Genomic DNA, 21304 nt, shown 5'->3' with positions numbered 1-21304 from the left:
CACTATTTATATTTTGAAATGTGTTATTACATATTTTAAATTTTTATTTTTATTATTTGTTTAGAGATAGGGTCTGGCTATGTTGCCCAGGCTGGAGTGCAGTGGCTATTCACAAGCACAATCATTGCATACTATAGCCTGTGGCTGCTGGTCAAGCAATCCTTCTGCTTTAGCCTCTCAAGTGTCTAGGATTACAGGAATGTGCCACAGCACTCAGCTTACATTTTTATATTTAAAATAAAGTGTTCAAACACACAGACTCATATAAAGTATAGTACAACACAGGATTAACCGATGTAAATATGTTACCATTTTTTCTTCAGAATATTATCAAATAAAGAAAAAAAATACAACTAATGCCCCTGTCTCTTTCTCTTCTCCCCCTCTCCAGAGTTAGCTATATCATTTCCATTCACGTTCTTGTACAATTGGGGATAATTTTTGTATCTTTAAATAAATGTCATCATACTGAAGATACTATTTTGCAACTTTTAAAAACTTAAATTCAAACAGCATTTCCTTTAAGATATCTGTCAAATCTTCTTGATTCTTCCCAAATCATCTCAATGGCATATTTGTGAGGAGTGAAAGAGTGTGAAATGGTACCTAGGTTTGTCATAATAAAAATATCTTACTAAATCCTGTGCTCTTCACTTTTAATGTCTTTTACTCTCACATACAAGTTTTACCAGTATACTAATCTTGCATTAAGAAATGGTCAGATTATAAACACTACAACTTTAAGACATTGACCTTTTAAGAAAATTTTATTTGGAACATTTTTCTTCTTATCTCTAATTCACACTTCAGAGACTGATTAAAATCTTCTTGCTAATTTCACTTGCAAACTATATCGCTATTACTGGTATTCACTGCACTTAACCTTCACCTTTCTGAAAGCAACATTAAAGTGTTATTTGCATAAATGAAAATCATTGCATTTGAATGCTGCCCTGACTGTATATATTTTAATCACTTCTCCATAAATGACATTACAAAAACATTGTTGAGAAAATGTCATTTTAAAAGGCTATTGAAGTATTTTTCCAAAAAAAAAAAAACTACTTTCGATTTTCATGTTACAGATGGATCTTTATACAACATAAATTCAATGTAAATGCTCGCTGTCAGTTTTCCTACTACTCAGACTCTCACTTGTTGGTGTCCTATTTTTTTAAGACTTTATGTTTTTAGAGCAGTTTCTAGTTCACAACAAAATTGAGAGGAAGGTACAGAGATTTTCCATAGACTCCCTGCTCCCACACATGCGTAGCCTCCCCAATTGTCAACATCAACCACCAGAGGGATACATTGTTACAATTTATCAACCTACATTGACACACCATAATCACCCAAAGTCTATAGTTTACATTAGGGATTACTCCTAGTATTGTACATTCTATGGGACTGGATAAATGCACAGTGCCCTGTATCCACCATTAGAGTGTATCCACCATTATAGTATCATACAGAATATTATAGTTTTGCTGACTTAAAAATCCTCTTTGTTTTGCCTGTTTATCCTTCCCTCCTACAAACCCCTGACAACTCTTTCTTACTTTTGTCTCCATAGTTTTGTCTTTTCTCAAATGTTATACAATTGGAATCATACAATATACAGCTTTTTCAGATTGGCTTCTTTCACTTAGTAATATGAATTTGTTTCCATGATGTATTTTTATACCTTGATAGCGCATTCTTTTTTAGTGCTGAATAATATTCCATTGTCTAGATGTACTACAGTTTATTTACCCATCCACCTACTGAAAGACATCTTGGTTGCTTCAGAGTTTTGGCAATTATAAATAAAGCTGCTATGAACGTCGATGTGCAAGTTATTGTGTGGACATAAGCTTTCCACTCCTTTAGATAAATACCACAGATTACAATTGCTAGATCAAATGGTAATGGTATGTTTCATTTTGTAAGGAACTGTCAAACTATCTCCCAACGTAGATGTACCATTTTGCATCTCCACCAGTAACAAAAGGGAGTTCCTCTTGCTCTATCTCCTCACCAGCATTTCTAGTGTTATTGTTCTGGATTTCATCCATTCTAATAGGTGCACAGCCATATCTCATTACTGTTTTAATATTCATTTCCCTGATGGCATATGATGTGGAGCATTTTTATATGCTTATTATCCATCTGTATATATATTTCTTGGTGAGGTATCTGTTAAGGTATTTGGCCCATTTTTAATCGATTGTTTGTTTTCTTAATGTTGAGTTTTAAGTGTTCTTTGTATATTTTGGATAACAGTCCTTTATCAGGCATGTCTTTTAAAAATATTTTCTCCCACTCTGTGGCTTGTCTTCTCATTCTTACAGAGTCTTTTGCAGGGCAGAGGTTTTTAATTTCAATGAAGTCTAGCTAATCCATCTTTCATGAATCATATTTTGATGTTGTATCTAAAAAGTCATGCTCGCCATACACAAGATTTCTCATATGTTATAGGAGTTACATAATTTTGCATTTTACATTTAGGTCTATCATCCATTTTTGAAGTTAACCTTTTCTGAAAGTGTAAGATCTGTGTCACTTTTTGACAGGTGGATGTCCAGTTGTTCCAGCATCACTTGTTAAAATCACTACCCTTGCTCCATTGTCAAAGACTGCCTCCATTGCACAGTTGCCTATATTTATGTGAGCCTTTTTTCTAGGTTCTTAATTCTGCTCCATGGCTCTATTTGTCAATTCTTTCACCAATACCGCATTCTCTTAATCACTATGGCTTTATAGTAAGTATTAAATTTGGGTAGTGTCAGTCCTCCAACTTTGTTCTTCTTGAGTATTTCGTTGACTATTATGAGTCTTTTGCCTCTCCATATAAACTTTATAATCAGTTTATGATATCTACAAAAATAGTTTGCTGAGAGTTTTATTGGGATTGCATTAAATCTTTAGAATAAGTTGGGAAAAATGGACATCTTAATGATATTATGTCTTCCTATCCATTAACATGGAATATCTCTCCATTTACTTAGTGTTTCTCTGTTCTGCCACCAGTTTTGTAGTTTTTTTTTCATATAGATCTTGTATATATTTCATTAAATTTATACTTCAGTGGTTCATTCTGGGGGGTGATAATAGAAATGATATTGTTTTTAATTTCAAGTTTCACTTGTTCATTGCTAATATATAAGATGGTGATTGACTTGTACATATTAACCTAGTATCCAGCAACCTTGCTGTAATCACTTATTAGTTGCAAGAGTTATTTGTCAATTTTTCCAGATTTTCTATATGGACAATCTCATTTGTAAAAGACTAGTTAGGTTCCTAGAGAAACTTAAGCTGAATATTGATATGCAGAAACAACTGCCATGTTGATGGTTTCACATTCTTTAAATTGTAAGTGTGCTGTTAAAAAAAAAAACATATGTCACAATGATGTGATTTACATGATAAAAAGTTCTTTTATTGGTGTACAGTTAAGAAATCATATTGGGCCGGGTGCAGTGACTCACGCCTGTAATCCCAGCACTTTGGGAGGCCGAGGCGGGTGGATCACGAGGTCAGGAGATCAACACCACGGTGAAACCCCGTCTCTATTAAAAATACAAAAAATTAGCCGGGCGTGGTGGTGGGTGCCTGTAGTCCCAGCTACTCGGGAGGCTGAGGCAGGAGAATGGCGTGAACCCAGGAGGCGGAGCTTGCAGTGAGCCGAGATTGCACCACTGCACTCCAGCCTGGGCGACAAAGCGAGACTCTGTCTCAAAAAAAAAAAGAAATTATATTGAAGAACTTTCTCCATAACTAGTGAGAGTATTTAAAAGGTTAAGCCCATAAATTAATGTTCTGGTTGTCCCTTTTACTTGTCTGCTCAAGCTGCTATTACACAATATCATAGCTTGGGTGATTTAAACAATAGACATTTATTCTCACAGTTCTGTGTACTGGCAAGTCCAAGATCAAGATGCTGCCTATTTAGGTTACTGGTGAAGACTCTCCTCCTGGCTTATGGAAGGCCACCTTCTCACTGTATCCTTAAAGGCAGAGAGAGAGAGAGAGAGATTGATAGAAAAAATGCTACTCTCTTTCTAATAAAGACACAAGGACACTAATTGCATCATGCAGGCCCTACTGTCATGAACTCAACTAACCCTAAGTAGCTTGCAAAGGCTACAACTCCAGAGACAATCACAATGAAATGAAGGCTTCAGCATATAAATTTTGGGTGGAGAAATAATTCAACCCATATCTCCCCAAAGATATTTATATGTTTTATATATGTATAACTTTCTTCACTTCTTTTTTAATACAAAACTCTTTAGTTCTCATTTCTCTGTCTGTATTTGAAGACAACAAAATAACTTCTTTAAATCACTTTACTTTTAAGCATACTTAAGTTTTAAAAATAAATGTTGCTGAAAACAGTGGGTAGTAATAACAATAGCTAACATTTATTGATACTTGCCAATGGCATAGGCAGAGGCAATGTTCTAAGAGCTTTCAGGTACTAAACATATTTAATTCTCACGAAAACTCTATGCGGTAGCCAATATCATTTTCATTTTACAGAAAAGAAAACTGTTTCTAAGAGAGTCTAAATAGCTTGTTTGGAAACACATAAGGGGCCAAGTTTTGAAGCTATGCAGCCTGGTTCCAGATCACATACTCCTAATCATACACCTATGTGTATGATGTGTATAATGTACCTATACTATTATAACATTAGATAACAAATACTTTGTCTTGTTTTAAGACTACAAATTTAAAGGATAATTGGAAAAGTTTCTCTTGCCTAGAGAAAAATACAATTTTTTAAGAGAATGTTTCATAACTATGTGTATTACACTTACTGAAATAGTTATATTTATACTTCCCTGAATCAATGTATACTAAATATGCTTCAAAATAAATCTGAAGAAATATGTCTCCTTAGACATCAAATGATAGGCAATACCTGGATGTATATCTGATGGAAGTATTTTCCCTCATATTCGATTAATATTTTAAATTATGTGCTATGGTTAATTATAACACATCAAAAATAATTGAAAAGTTTTCTTATATTGTACAATTAATAAACTATTACAGACTTGTAAAATCTATGATAAATCATTTTTATTTACAACTATCAGGCATTGGTGCCATTTAGTAATGTAATATGCACAACCTACAACTGCTTTTTGGTCTTTGATAGGTTAATCTCTTCTCACAGACAAATTGCAGGCACAAACTCACCTTAGCTGCTTTAGCATACTCACTTTACATTTGATTTGTCTAACTCAAAGGTCTTTACATAACAACAACAACAAAAATCTACTCATGTAAATTTACTCTTCCAGGTAAAATAGTACAGTAACAAACATATGGGTTACATAGGCCATACCAGATGGTGTAGGCCTGTGCTCACATAGTTTGTGCATAGAGAACAAGATAAAGCACAGTGTTGTAAATCTTCATTTGTACCCTATCTGGAACAGAAGTTCTTATTGTTCCATCAAACTGTCCAATCTATTACTAAGATCTGTCACATTTTCTTTTATAACATTTCTTTTATTTACAGCGAAAAAATTCGACCAGTTTTCTGTCATTTGAATCACTGCCATGTGATCTTCGTGATCTACCTTAGAAGTAGCCCACAACATTATCGTTTAATTTCTTCTTCAACCACAGTTGCTATCCTATTCTAAAATCACACACTTTATTTATAGATACAGGACAACTTTTTCACCCTTGTATTTTCCCATCATAAATGTTGCTGCTTGGATTGTACTAACTAAACAATAGACAAAGCCCTTTTAATGTCATTGGTTCCAGATTGGGAAGTTTTCTGGTCTGTTCTTGGCAAGGGTGGTGACGACAGATGCTAAAAAAGCTGATATTCAGAAGCTGGACATTAGATGCTATAAGGAAAGTGCACTGAGTCTGTATCAGACCAGAATATGATTATCTTGCCATGTACAGGTACCACTCCAACTGTAAGAGGAAAGAAAGGTAAACAAAACTCAATAATATCACATTCAACCAGAGTCTAAAGATATATATTTTAAATAAATTTAAACATGGATTCATTGATAGAAAAGACTGGTCTCAAGATCTTTTCTTTCAAAAAGTGTATACATGAGGCAGTAATTTAGATAGCTAAATATTAGGTAGGTTAAATTATATGATATTACCATTTTAGTAAGTCAAAAAGATCAAGTATCAGCAGTTTCATAAGGTTTTGCCTAATACGGAGGTTATAAAATACAATGACCCAAATTTTTATTGAGAATAATGAGGACCATTGTTATGCAAATAGATGACAAAAACAGCAAGACACAGTATCTAATGTCACATCATCTAACTCATTCGTCAGGATAAGGTGTCACGCATTACCTTCATTTTCAGTTATTGCTTACATCTCACAGTTCCCAGAAGACTGTCACAGAGAAGATTAAAAAGTGGCAATATAAATCACAACTTCTCCTATCTAATACCATAGTTTCCAAACATTATGCTGACAAATGATGAGAGTATTATAAACTCTTCAGCTCAATAATCCAACACTCCACCAGTAGTTAGCAAAAATAGGGTGAAACAAAACACATTCTGAAACAAATGCCAAGGTTAAAAATACTGCTTCCAAGTCTATAAACTTATTACATGCTATTAGAAGGTGCCAACAGTTTTCCTTTCCCAGTACTTTCATTTTAGTTTAAATCGATTGGAATTACCACATTAAATCTGTGCCTTTGAGAGCACAGCATGGGAATAAGCAGCCAGATTAAACACAGTATGGTCGGCAAACTCACACAATATAATTATTTGTTCTTGTCATTCTAAGCTCTTCACTTGAATCCCCATGTATTTAAGGAACACACTGTTTTCAAAGCACTGCATTACGTGCTATGAAGAAAACAAAAATTATAAAACTTTTTCCCTCAAAGAGTTTACATTCTAATTTTAGAGACAAGATACGAATGTTTCTGTGGGTTTTGTTAAATAAATTTACTTTAAATGGCATGTTAAGATAGCAAGCAAGAGAAGTGTCACGAGGCAGTACATGATTGTCATACGTGTATAGTACAAATGCTAATTAATGTTAGAATTCAGGGAGGGAAAGACCGCTCCAGGAAATACTTGTGCATGAAGTCGGATTTTGTGCTTCTTTTATAGTATCATTGGTGTTTAGATGAGGAAAAAGGGAGAGCAATTGCTTTCATTCTGGATCCTGTGGGCTTCGGCTAGTTTGATCTTGAAAATGAGAGAAAATAGAAAGCCTTTGTGTCTCCCCAAAATTCATATGTGAGAATCCAAACCCTTGAGCATTATGAGGTAGAACCTTTGGGAACTGATTAGATCACAAAGGCAGAGACCTCATGATGGGGATTAATGCCCTCATAAAAAAGAACAGAGAGAACTGGTTAGCCCCTTCCACCATGTAAGGACACAGCAAAAAGACACCATCTATGAACCAGACAGGGAGCCCTTTCCAGACAATGAATCTTCTGGTGCCTCGATCTTGGACTTCCTAGCCTCTAGGACTGTAAGAAATACATTTCTCTTGTTTATAAGCGACGTAGGTTATGTTATTTTGTTATACTCAACCAAACAGACTGAAACAATGCTCAAAGAAAATGAATAATTTATTCACGATCATAAGATAAAACTTAAAATCTGGAACCTTAAGCCAAGTCTTCCTGCAGAAAGGCCAATGTTTTTTAAAAAATATCATTCCGATACACTGTTTCCAATTACATTTAGAGATTTACAATTCCCATAGCATACCTTAAAAACTAATGCCAACTTCAATCGGGAAAATACAGTCGTTAGGATATATGTTGACAAGTTGAATCAATCTAATCAATCAATCAAAGGCACTCCTCCACATTTTTTCCCCGAATACAGATGTCTTTAGTTTCTTATAAGAATCATTCTGTAAAATTCAGCAACTTTGAGTTTTCAGTCCTAAATTAGATAACCATCATGTTTTAAAAGATGAATTACCTAAAAGATGCTATTAGAATAAGGATTTAAAGAAACATATTGATTTGGGCATGCATGGGTGCGTCTTTAAAAGCTTTAATATTCTTTTGGCTTATTTAGAATAAAGTTTTATATTTACAGACTTCCAAAGTCAGCTCTAGTTATGCCAAAAACTGTAAAATGTCTGAGATGGCATTCTCTTGTTAGCGACTCTGTCACTCTGTCACAATTTCATGAATGTTGGTAGAACATCTGAGACTCCTAGATGAGAGATGAATAGTTTTTCACCCATATCAATAGCAGTAGCCACAGTATCAGCATTTTGGGGCTGGTTACCAAAGCCTCAATTAACACAGGGTAATGTGAAGAGAGCCAAATGACACAAGCCCACACAACGTTGTGGGTTGTGTTACAGGAAAGGAACCTGAGCTTAGAGAATCAGGAGCTTTAATGACGGCAGTAATTGTGTTTACCATTTGCTCCAGAGACATTTGTATTGTACTAGATAGTAAGCATGGCTGTACTTTGATCGAAAGAGAGATCCTCTCTGTCTTCCAAGGTATGATGCCAACATCTAGAACAAAGGACAGTCAAAGTTTTGCTTATAAGATGTGCAGAACCACTAGAAACCCATGGAAAATTGTCTCCCAACAGATTGATCCACACCTGCTTCAAGCTGCCTGCTAGATTGTTCCAAAATTTGTTTTATGAGTTGAACTGTTTAGTTAAGAATCTAACTACCTCATATGTTCCCCAGTTGCATGTAATTTTACTGGGAATGTAATTTATGTTATTCTCTCCATGGAATTTCACTGGAAAGAAAAGTCAAACTGCCATGATAAACATGAATTTAATCCGTTTGCTGAAACTATTCCTTCTCAAAAATAGAAACTTGATTCTTTCCTGAAGGTTCAAACCTCACTCAGGTTCTAGGGTCAACACAGTCCCATTTCAGACCTCAAGTGATCCCATCTTGATTCAACCTTGCTACACACCTTCTGGTTCCCTAAGATGTCAACCTTGATAACTGCACCAGTAGATGTGTTTTTCTCAGTCTGAGATTTTGTTTTGTTCCTCCAGAAACTCCAAGACCTAAGTCCTGGACCTACACCCATCCCAGCGTCTGGGTCATGCTCCAGCTGTGAGAATTTTGTAACTGACTAGTTGCCTCCATTGTCATCACGTTTATCCTACTGCCACTCTCCTTGGTCCTTTGCCCACCCTCTTTTTGGTTAATGTCTTCTGTTTAGGCATTAACCAAATTCCTTTGAATGTTTTTTTAAACACTGATCGGAGATACCAGCTTTCTACTATCACCACACTCCCCATTCGTTTGTTTATTCAATAAGTAGTTCCTAAAGGACAACTAAGCTTGCAGATCTAAGCCAGGATGTGATTTTGCAATGGAATCCCAAAATACTATAACTGACTGATCCTGATTACCTGACTAGTACTGTCTATTATCTACTGCTGAGGAGATATCAAGCTCCTGCGCTGAGCAGTGTCTGTGCTCTGGGTCTGGCACTAGACCTTAAAAGTTCACTCTGAGAAATATCATTCTTTGTTAGTACCAGATCCTCCCTTAAATTCCCAATTTCTTTCATAATTTTCTGTTTGAAAGACTTTGTTTGTTCTGAACATTTTAATAGCACTGGATGTTGCAACCCTTAGTTAAATTTCTCATAACACTTTTCTGTAAAATATTAAATTAGAGAGATCATGATGTCATTTGCCATAGTACGCTCAGTTCACAGTTATTATAAGGTGTTGTCACCTACAAAAATCTAGCATTTGCACCTGTACAATGCAAAAAATTGTTTTCCAATATTAAGGTCTTCTAATATTTTGAAGTTATATTAAATTTTCATTAAAGCTTCATTCATTCTTATAAAATTCCACAAATGGAACTACCTACATATATATTCACATCCTCATAAGTCTCCTCTTGTCTACAAAACAGTACTATACAGCTATCTGATTTAAAAACCTTTTGTTTCTTAAAACAGCTTGCCTTCTCAAATTGTATATGTATATATTTAAGAGTGTAAGTTTCTGTGTGCATGTTCCCTCTGATGTCGGTTTTTATGCTTCAATGCCAAAGTAATACTTTCCAATTTCTAATCAACTTTAAAGGAAAAAAGTTATTTACTTGGAAATATTCACAGTTTAGAAAAATCTGAGCCCTAAGTCTAACAAAATGTTGGAGGATTGTAAACCCAATAACATAAAATAAACTCCAAAATATGTGCAAATATAGTCAATATATATCTAACACAGTGTGGATAATATATACCCTTATTATAACAGGTTATCTGATCTACACAGGTCAATGATTAGAAAAATAAAATCCTTACCACATGAACCACAATTAAAGCTATTTTGTTTGCTAGTTACAGAAATTGGCAAAGATCATCATAACCTCATGGTAGTTCAATTCTGCCAGAAAAGCACAAAGCCAAACAATCAGGAAACAATTTCTATTTTAAATCATTCAGGGTGCCAAGACAAAGTACCATAGACTGGGGTGGCTTATAGATGGCAGAAATGTATTCCTCACAGTTCTGGAGGCTGGAAGACCAAGATCAGGGCACCAGCATGGTTGCATGCTGGTGAAGCTCCTCTTCCAGGTTTCAGACCACCATTATCTCATTGTATACTCACATAAAGGAAGATGGCTAGAAAGTTCTCTGTGGTCTCTTTTGTAAGGACACTAACCGCATTCATGAAGGCTCAACCCTCTTTTATATCCCAAAGGCCCCACATCATAAAAACATAATATTGGGGGGTTATGATTTCAAAATATAAATTTGGAGGTGGGGAGTGTGAACACAAATATTTAATTCATTGTACGTAACACTAACAGCAATTAGTTCCCTTTTTTTTTTTTTTTTTTTTGAGACAGGGTCTCACTCACACCCTAGCTGCAGTGGCAGAATTATGGCTCACTGCAGTCTTGACCTCCCAGGCTCAAGTGATCCTCCCACCTCAGCCTTCTGAGTGCTGGGACTACAGGCAAGGGCCATGACAGCTAACCAGGTCTATTTTTGTATTTTAAGTAGAGATGGGGTTTCACCCTGTTGCCAGGCTGGTCTTGAACTCCTGGGCTCAGGGGATCCAGCCACCTAGGCCTCCTAAAGTGCTGGGATTACAGGCATGAGCCACGGCACCCGGCCAGTCGCCTTTTCTGTTAAATGGAATGCATCTCTCAGTCTTAAATTTTAACCAGATTAAAAGCATTGCCTGAAATTTATTTCCAAGAAGCTGCAAACCCTTATGATGATGGCCAAGCAAATGAAACATAATTTGTCCTGAATATTCAGTTGGACATGCACAAGAAATCCTTCCTCTGATTACATTTTTGTTAACACTGGACTCCTCCCAACAGAAACCACATTTTATACATAAAAACAGTACTCTTGATTCCTTCAACTATTTTTTCCTCTTTCCTGAATTTTCGTAAACTACCTCATATCTTTTGAGAAATAATAAAGTATAAATAGATGAATGGATGACCCTGAGAACAGATTCATAATAGAATACAGAGATAAATAATACATCAATAGGATGAGGAAAGTAGATTATAGATAGATACATAAATACATAAATATATGAGTGACCCAGCACTATTTAATGAAAAATATGTCATTCCTCATTTATGTGTCAAACTGCTTCTGTCGTATATCAAGTGTCCATGTACAGGTTTGCTTCTGAGCTCTCTATGGTGCTGCATTGGGTCGACTTGCCTTCCTATATCTTAATCACTGCAATTTATTATATATGTTGACATCTGGTAGAGCAAGTAATTTCATCATTTACTTCTTTGATATGTGTATTCTCCATTCTTGACCCTTTGCACTTATGTATAAATTTTAGGATCTGCCTTCCAACTTGACCAAACAAAAATCTTATTGAGATTTTGATTGGAATTACATTCAAGCTCTAGATTATTATTAAGTTTTTCAATCCATGTTTATGTCATATTTCCCTATAGAGAGCTTTCTAATTTATCTCAGTAATGTATAATAGTGTTATACATTGGTAGTCCTGCATACTTTTAGATAAATTTGTTCCTAGGTATGTTATAGTTTTTATACTATTTGAATACCTTCTAAATTTTATATTCTATTTCTTGTTTGTGAAAAATAAATTGATTTTTTAATAATTCACTTTAAATCCAGAAATTTTGCTAGGCTCATTAATTCTAATAATTAGTATGTGAATCCTCTTTGAACTCCTATGTAAATGATCTTGTCTACCAAGAATAACATCAGTTTTGTTTCTTCTTTCCAAACTTTTTGTTTTGTTTTGTTTCTCTCTTGCTCTACTGAACTGGCTAACACTTCCAATACAATGTTGTTCAGATGTGGTTAAAGATGAAATAATTTTGTAAATTATTCAATATTTTCAACATTCATTATATTATTTATTGTAAGTTTATTGTAGGTATCCAGTATCTCCTCCTAGTTTGCTTAGTTTCTTTTTAAAAGGATACAGAATTTTTATCAAATGCATTTTCTGCATCTGTTGATAGGACTGTATCATTTTTCTTTAATAATCTAATCATGTTGGGGATTTCATTAACTGATTGTCCAAAGTTAATCTATGAATGAGATCCTGGAAGAAATCCAACTTTATCATAATATATTATGCCTCTATAAAGATTGGGATTCTGTTTGCCAACATTTGCTAATATTTTGTTTAGAGAATTTTTTATTTTGTTCATAATGAGATTGACCTATAAATTGTCTTTCTTGTACTGTCCTTATCTGGTTTTGTTATCAAGGTTACTAGTCTTATTATTTAGTCGGGAAATATTCCCAATTTTTCTTTCCTCTTGAATGGCAGAACTTATTAGAAAAGCTAATTTGACCTACACGGTTTTTTTCAGAAAATGCTGATTACTGATTCAGTTTCCTTAATGATTAATAATTGTCCAAGTTTCTCTTTCTTTCTGACTAATTTTTGATTAGTTATAATTTTCAAATAATTTTTGATACATTTACAAATTTATTGATATGTGACTAATAATATCCAGTCATTGCTTAACTTCTCCAATATCCCTAATATTGTACTTTTCTCACAGCAGATGTTGACAATTTGTGTCTTTTCTTTGCTCATTCTCATCAGAAGTTTGTCAGTGTTATTAGTCTTTTTAAAAAAGAGACTTTGGTGTTACTCATTCTCTCTATAACTTCTGCCTTATAATTAATATGTTCTCCCTTCCACTTTAATGAACTTATCATTCTTTTTTAATTTTTTTTTTTTTGAGATGGAGTTTCGCTATTGTTACCCAGGCTGGAGTACAATGGCACGATCTCGGCTCACTGCAATCTCCACCTCCCGGGTCCAAGCTATTCTCCTGCCTCAGCCTCCCAAGTACCTGGGATTACAGGCATGCACCACCACGCCTGGCTAATTTTGTATTTTTAGTAGAGACTGAGTTTTACCATGTTGGCCAGGCTGGTCTCAAACTCCAGACCTCAGCTGATCCGCCTGCCTCAGCATTCCAAATTACTGGGATTATAGGTGTGAGCCACCACACCTGGCCTTAAATTCTTAAAATGGATGCTTAGTTTAATTTTTGACCATTTTGAATACATACATTTAAACCTCTGAATATATCTCTACAAATTGCTTACTTCAAGTTTTGGCATGTAGTACTTTCATTATTGTGTGGATGAAAATATTTCCGATCTTTTATTGTAATTGTTTCTTTAAAAGTTTTGGCAGTTCCTAATTTATCTTGAATATTCAAAAAAGAACTTGCATTTGTCATGGGAAAAGAAGAAAATAGAAGGGCTCACCTAACGTACCCTCATATGAATCATATTCAAGCCCTTCCTTTGTCAACTATCTCCATCTCCAACCTACTGGGAGCTCAGATCAGTGGTATTGTTTAGTTTCCATTTAGCTGCAATAGTAATACTAATTAACTTATTAATTAAACTCATTACTTCTCCCTCATCACTTCTCCTATTTTATCAGCTATATTAAATGTAGAAATAACTGGTCTTACATTAAATCCAGAAGGAGAAGTAAGACACAGATTAACAATAAAAAGATCTGATAAAAATATAATTCCTTTTACTTAATGATACAAAAATGGACATAGAAATTGTATTATTTTAGTTAAGCAACATATTTCTAATAATAATAACAATGGATATCTGTTAAAATCAAAACTGAAGTCTATTGGACCCCTACCTTACTTTATACACAACAATTAATGTGAGTTTTGATCATCCATAGATCTAAATGTAAGAGTGAAAACTAAGTCTCATATAATAAAATGTAGGAGAATATATTTGCAACTTTGTGGTTCACATAGGTTCCTTAGAGAATCCCCAAAATCAATAATCATTAAAGAAAAGGGTGATAAATTAGATTTCACTAACATTAAAAATTTCCACTTATCCAAGTCACCATTAAGGAAATGGATAGGCAAGCCACACTGGGAGAAAAATATTCATATCTTACAAAGAACTTGACTCCAAAATATATAAGAACTATTATAAATCAATAATCAAAAGGTTAACACAACTTAATAAATGAGCAAAAGAAGCAGATACTTCACAAAAGAAAAGGTATAGTAATACCCAGAGAGAAAAATGAAAAGATGTTCAACATTATCAGGAAAAGGCAAATTAAACCAGATAAGACTCTACTCACCACCTACGGAAATAGTTAAAATTTAAAAGGACTGACAATTATCAATTTTTGGCAAGAAAGTGGAACAAATGAACCTTCTCATACACATTGCTGATAGGGCTATAAAATGTTGCAACCACTTTGAAAGACTGTTTGGCAATATATTTTAAAGTTAAGTACGTTATTACCATACAACGCAGCAACACCACTCATAGACATTTACCCAGCAGAAATGAAAATATATGTCAAAGAAAAGACTTGAGTTGAATAATTGTAACAGTTTTACTCATAATAGCCCAAAACAACACAACCCAAATGTTCACAGAAAACAGATAAAATGTTTTATAGTCATATGATGAAATATATTCTTTAGCAATACAATAAAATGAACTACTGATGCAAGCAACAATATGGGTTAATCTCAAAAGCATTCTGTTTAGAGAAAGAAGTCAAATTGCATACTATATGATTATGTTTATATATTTAATAAAATTCAAGAACAGGCAAAGCTAATCTATAATGATAGAGGTAAAAGATAATGGTGCCCACGGGGGAAGGGCTATGGAATTAACTGGCAAGGGGTATGATAGAACAGTCTGGAAAGAGAAAAATGTTCTAAAACTTGACTGATATGTTAGTTACAAGGATGTTGATTATAAAGGTATATAGAATGGCTAACATTCAACAAATTTTATACTCAAGGTTTATACATTCCACACTGTCAATTTTTAATGTATACAATTTGATGAATTTGGAAATAAGAACATACCCATGAAACGATCGCTATAGTCTATGCCATAAACCTATGTATAAACTCCAAAAGTTTCTTCCTGCCATCTTTGTGTTGTGTATGTGTGTGATAAGAACAATTAACATAAAATCTACACTCTTAGAAAAGTTTAAAGTATACAACAAAGTATGGTTAACCTCTTAAATAAAAATGTTAACGTATCATTTGTTGTAAATATTAATTAATGGTTAAACTACTAAAAAACTGGGAGGAAAAACCTTACCTATTTTTTTATTAGAGTGTGACCATTATGAAAAGATGATAGTGATATGGGTACAGCAGAATCTGCTTTTTTGCCTGCCCTTGGGGTATGATTTGAATGTCCCCTTAAAACGCAGGTTGAAATGTAATTGTCATTGTGACAGTATTAAGAGGTAGGACCTCTAAGAGGCATTAGGTGATGAGGACTCTGCACTCACAAATGAATTAATGCCATCATCTTGGGAGTGGGATATGAGAGCTTCACCCCCTTTTTCTCTCTATCTCTCTCATGTGCTCTCTGACCTTGTGATGCCTTCTGCTATGTTATGGTACAGCAAGAAGGACCTCACCAGTTGTGGCCTCTCAATCTTTGAATCCTAGCTTCCAGAACCATGAACCAAATAAATCTCTTTTATTTATAAATTACTCAGTCTATGGTATTTTGTTACAGGAGCAGAAAACAAACTATACCTTACTAAATTGTTCTTTAAGAATTAAATAGGACTGACTGTACCCTCCAAGCTCTAGCATGAGCACTTGACCAAGACTCACTCAGTAAGAGTATTCAGAAAACTAGTCACAGTAATACATTTGTAGACGCATTCACATAGCTCAAGATAAAACTACATATTCAGATTGGCTGGAATTCTTTGGGGAAAGAAACTTTTCTTTTTCTCTCTCTAGAGGTTGCTAAGTTCATCTTTGAAAACAGTTGAGATAAACTTTCCTGAGGATAAAATAAATACAGATGAAAGAATAATTAAGAAATTGGAAAGCATCATTTGAGAACTTGAATCTGTTGTGTCTAGACTTATTTTAATTTCAACCAGTTTAAGGTAGCCTACTCTCATGTCCTGATATGATAGTAAAGATGGTGCTATTCACAAATTTAAAAGCAGAATTAAAAAGTAGAAATCACTGGGCATGGTGACTCATGCCTGTAATCCCAGCACTTAGAGAGGCCGAGGCAGGTGGATCAAGTGAGGTTGGGAGTTCGAGACCAACTGACCAACATGGAGAAACCCCATCTCTACTAAAATACAAAATTAGCCAGGCGTGGTTGCCTGTAATCCCAGCTACTCGGGAAGCTGAGGCAGGAAAACCGCTTGACCCCAGGAGGCAGAGGTTTCAGTGAGCCAAGATCACACCATTGCACTCCAGCCTGGGCAAAAAGAGCAACACTCCATCTCAAAAAAAAAAAAAAAAACAAAACAAAGTAGCCATCATATTGTGCTCTACAGTTTACAAAAATGCTTTGATATACATTTAATTTCAATCAATTCTTACAGACACTTGTTAAAGTGATCAACTAGAAGAAAGGTTATCAGCAACGGAAGACGAAATGAATGAAATGAAGTGAGGAGAGAAGTTTAGAGAAAAAAGAATAAAAAGAAATGACAAAAGCATCCAAGAAATATGGGACCATGTGAAAAGACCAAATCTACGTCTGATTGGTGTACCTGAAAGTGACAGAGAGAGTGGAACCAAGTTGGAAAACACTCTGTAGGATATTATCCAGGAGAACTTCCCCAATCTAGCAAGGCAGGCCAACATTCAAATTCAGGAAATACAGAGAACACCACAAAGATACTCCTCGAGAAGAGCAACTTCAAGACACATTATTGTCAGATTCACCAAAGTTGAAATGAAGGAAACAATGTTAAGGGCAGCCAGAGAGAAAGGTCGTGTTACCCATAAAGGGAAGCCCATCAGACTAAAAGCTGATCTCTCAGCAGAAACTCTACAAGCCAGAAGAGAGTGGGGGCCAATACTCAACATTCTTAAAGAAAAAAATTTTCAACCCAGAATTTCATATCCAGCCAAACTAAGCTTCATAAGTGAAGGAGAAATAAAATACTTTACAGACAAGCAAATGCTGAGAGATTTTGTCACCACCAGGCCTGCCATAAAAGAGCTCCTGAAGGAAGCACTAAACATGGAAAGGAACAACCGGTACCAGGAACTGCAAAATCATGCCAAATTGTAAAGACCATCAAGGCTAGGAAGAAACTGCATCAACTAACGAACAAAATAACCAGCTAACATCATAATGACAGGATCAAATTCACACATAACAATATTAACCTTAAATGTAAATGAGCTAAATGCTCCCATTAAAACACACAGACTGGCAAATTGGATAAAGAGTCAAGACCCATCAGTGTGCTGTATTCAGGAAACCCATCTCACGTGCAGAGACACACATAGACTCAAAATAAAGGGATGGAGGAAGATCTACCAAGCAAACGGAAAACAAAAAAAGGCAGGGGTCGCAATCCTAGTCTCTGATAAAACAGACTTTAAACCAACAAAGATCAAAAGAGACAAAGAAGGCCATTACATGATGGTAAAGGGATCAATTAAAGAAGAAGAGCTAACTATCCTAAATATACATGCACCCAATACAGGAGCACCAAGATTCACAAAGCAAGTCCTGAGTGACCTACAAAGAGACTTAGACTCCCACACAATAATAATGGGAGACTTTAACACCCCACTGTCAACATTAGACAGATCAACAAGACAGAAAGTTAACAAGGATATCCAGGAATTGAACTCAGCTCTGCACCAAGCAGACCTAATAGACATCTACAGAACTCTCCACCCCAAATCAACAGAATATACATTCTTTTCAGCACCACACCACACATATTCCAAAATTGACCACATAGTTGGAAGTAAAGCACTCCTTAGCAAATGTAAAAGAACAGAAATTATAACAAACTGTCTCTCAGACCACAGTGCAATCAAACTAGAACTTAGGATTAAGAAACTCACTCAAAACCGCTCAACTACATGGAAACTGAACAACCTGCTCCTGAATGACTACTGGGTACATAACAAAATGAAGGCAGAAATAAAAATTTTCTTTAAAACCAATGAGAACAAAGACACAACATACCAGAATCTCTGGGACACATTCAAAGCAGTGTGTAGAGGGAAATTTATAGCACTAAATGCCCACAAGAGAAAGGAGGAAAGATCTAAGATTGACACCCTAACATCACAATTAAAAGAACTAGAGAAGCAAGAGCAAACACATTCAAAAGCTAGCAGACAGCAAGAAATAACTAAGATCAGAGCAGAACTGAAGGAGATAGAGACATGAAAAACCCTTCAAAAAAATCATTGAATCCAGGAGCTGGTTTTTTTAAAAGATCAACAAAATTGATAGATTGCTAGCAAGACTAATAAACAAGAAAAGAGAGAACAATCAAACAGATGCAATAAAAAATGACAAGGGGATATCACCACCGATCATGCAGAAATACAAACTACCACCAGAGAATACTATAAACACCTCTACACAAATAAACTAGAAAATCTAGAAGAAATGGATAAATTCCTTGACACATACACACTCCCAAGACTAAACCAGGAAGAAGTTGAATCTCTGAATACACCAATAACAGGCTCTGAAATTGAGGCAATAATTAATAGCTTACCAACCAAAAAAAGTCCAGGACCAGATGGATTCACAGCCGAATTCTACCAGAAGTACAAGGAGGAGCTGGTACTATTCCTTCTGAAACCATTCCAATCAATAGAAAAAGAGGGAATCCTCCCTAACTCATTTTTTGAGGCCAGCATCATCCTGATACCAAAGCCTTGCGGAGACAAAACAAAAAAAGAGAATTTTAGACCAATATCCCTGATGAACATTGATGCAAAAATCCTCAATAAAATACTGGCAAACTGAATCCAGCAGCACATCAAAAAGCTTATCCGCCATGATCAAGTGGGCTTCATCCCTGGGATGCAAGGCTGGTTCAACATATGCAAATCAATAAACGTAATCCAGGATATAAACAGAACCAAAGACAAAAAACCACATGATTATCTCAATAGATGCAGAAAAGGCCTTTGACAAAATTCAACAACCCTTTATGCAAAAAAACTCAAAATAAATTAGGTATTGATGGGACGTATCGCAAAATAACAAGAGCTATCTATGACAAACCCACAGCCAATATCATACTGAATGGACAAAAACTGGAAGCATTCCCTTTGAAAACTGGCACAAGACAGGGATGCCCTCTCTCACCACTCCTATTCAACATAGTGTTGGAAGTTCTGGCAAGGGCAATCAGGCAGGAGAAGGAAATAAAGGGCATTCAATTAGGAAAAGAGGAAGTCAAATTGTCCTTGTTTGCAGATGACATGACTGCATATCTAGAAAACCCCATCATCTCAGCCCAAAATCTCCTTAAGCTGATAAGCAACTTCAGCAAAGTCTCAAGATAGAAAATCAATGTTCAAAAATCACAAGCATTCTTGTACACCAATAACAGACAAACAGAGAGCCAAATCATGAGTGAACTCCCATTCACAATTGCTCCAAAGAGAATAAAATACCTAGGAATCAAACTTGCAAGGGATGTGAAGGACCTCTTCAAGGAGAACTACAAACCACTGCTCAATGAAATAAAACAGGATACAAACAAATGGAAGAACATTCCATGCTCATGGATAGGAAGAATCAATATCATGAAAATGGCCATACTGCTCAAGGTAATTTATAGATTCAATGCCATCCCCATCAAGCTACCAATGACTTTCTTCACAGAATTGGAAAAAACTACTTTAAAGTTCATATGGAACCAAAAAAGAGCCCGCATTGCCGAGTCAATCCTAAGCCAAAAGAACAAAGCTGGAGGCATCACGCTACCTGACTTCAAACTATACTACAAGGCTACAGTAACCAAAGCAGCATGGTACTGGTACCAAAACAGAAATATAGAACAATGGAGCAGAACAGAGACCTCAGAAATAATGCCGCATATCTACAACTATCTGATCTTTGACAAACCTGACAAAAACAAGAAATGGGGAAAGGATTCCCTATTTAATAAATGGTGCTGGGAAAACTGGCTAGCCATATGTAGAAAGCTGAAACAGAATCCCTTCCTTACACCTTATACAAAAATTAATTCAAGATGCATTAAAGACTTACATGTTAGACCTAAAACCATAAAAACCCTAGAAGAAAACCTAGGCAATACCATTCAGGACATACGCATGGGCAAGGACTTCATGTCTAAAACACCAAAAGCAATGGCAACAAAAGCCAAAATTGACAAATGGGATCTAATTAAACTAAAGAGCTTCTGCACAGCAAAAGAAACTATCATCAGAGTGAACAGGCAACCTACAGAATGGGAGAAAATTTTTGCAATCTACTCATCTGACAAAGGGCTAATATCCAGAATCTACAATGAACTCAAACAAATTTACAAGAAAAAAACAAACAACCCCATCAAAAAGTGGACAAAGGATATGAACAGACACTTCTCAAAAGAAGACATTTATGCAGCCAAAAAACACATGAAAAAATGCTCATCATCACTGGCCATCAGAGAAATGCAAATCAAAACCACAATGAGATACCATCTCACACCAGTTAGAATGGCCATCATTAAAAAGTCAGGAGACAACAGGTGCTGGAGAGGATGTGGAGAAATAGGAACACTTTTACACTGTTGGTGGGACTGTAAACTGGTTCAACCATTGTGGAAGTCAGTGTGGTGATTCCTCAGGGATCTAGAACTAGAAATACCATTTGACCCAGCCATCCCATTACTGGGTATACACCCAAAGGATTATAAATCATGCTGCTATAAAGACACATGCATACGTATGTTTATTGCGGTACTATTCACAATAGCAAAGACTTGGAACCAATCCAAATGTCCAACAATGATAGACTGGATTAAGAAAATGTGGCACATATACACCATGGAATAC

At 35.4% G+C, this 21304-nt stretch overlaps 1 long non-coding RNA gene across 5 annotated transcripts in view; it reads left to right on the top strand.

Annotated features, from left to right (window-relative positions):
* Positions 1-7350: 7350 nt before the first annotated feature.
* LOC131383676 (uncharacterized) overlaps positions 7351-21304 on the top strand; it is a 47091-nt gene continuing 33137 nt past the window's right edge. For 2 of the 5 annotated variants that reach the window (XR_009213867.1, XR_009213870.1), the window contains exon 1: positions 7351-7480. This is a non-coding gene — a long non-coding RNA (uncharacterized LOC131383676). Of the gene's footprint in view, positions 7481-13646; positions 13810-21304 lie in introns of those variants that run through there. The other 3 variants (XR_009213871.1, XR_009213874.1, XR_009213872.1) reach the window with 3 other exon arrangements.

Source organism: Hylobates moloch, unplaced genomic scaffold, assembly GCF_009828535.3.
Source record: "Hylobates moloch isolate HMO894 unplaced genomic scaffold, HMol_V3 SCAFFOLD_1, whole genome shotgun sequence".
Lineage (NCBI taxonomy): Eukaryota > Metazoa > Chordata > Mammalia > Primates > Hylobatidae > Hylobates > Hylobates moloch.
This window is presented reverse-complemented; position numbering and strand designations above follow the sequence as displayed.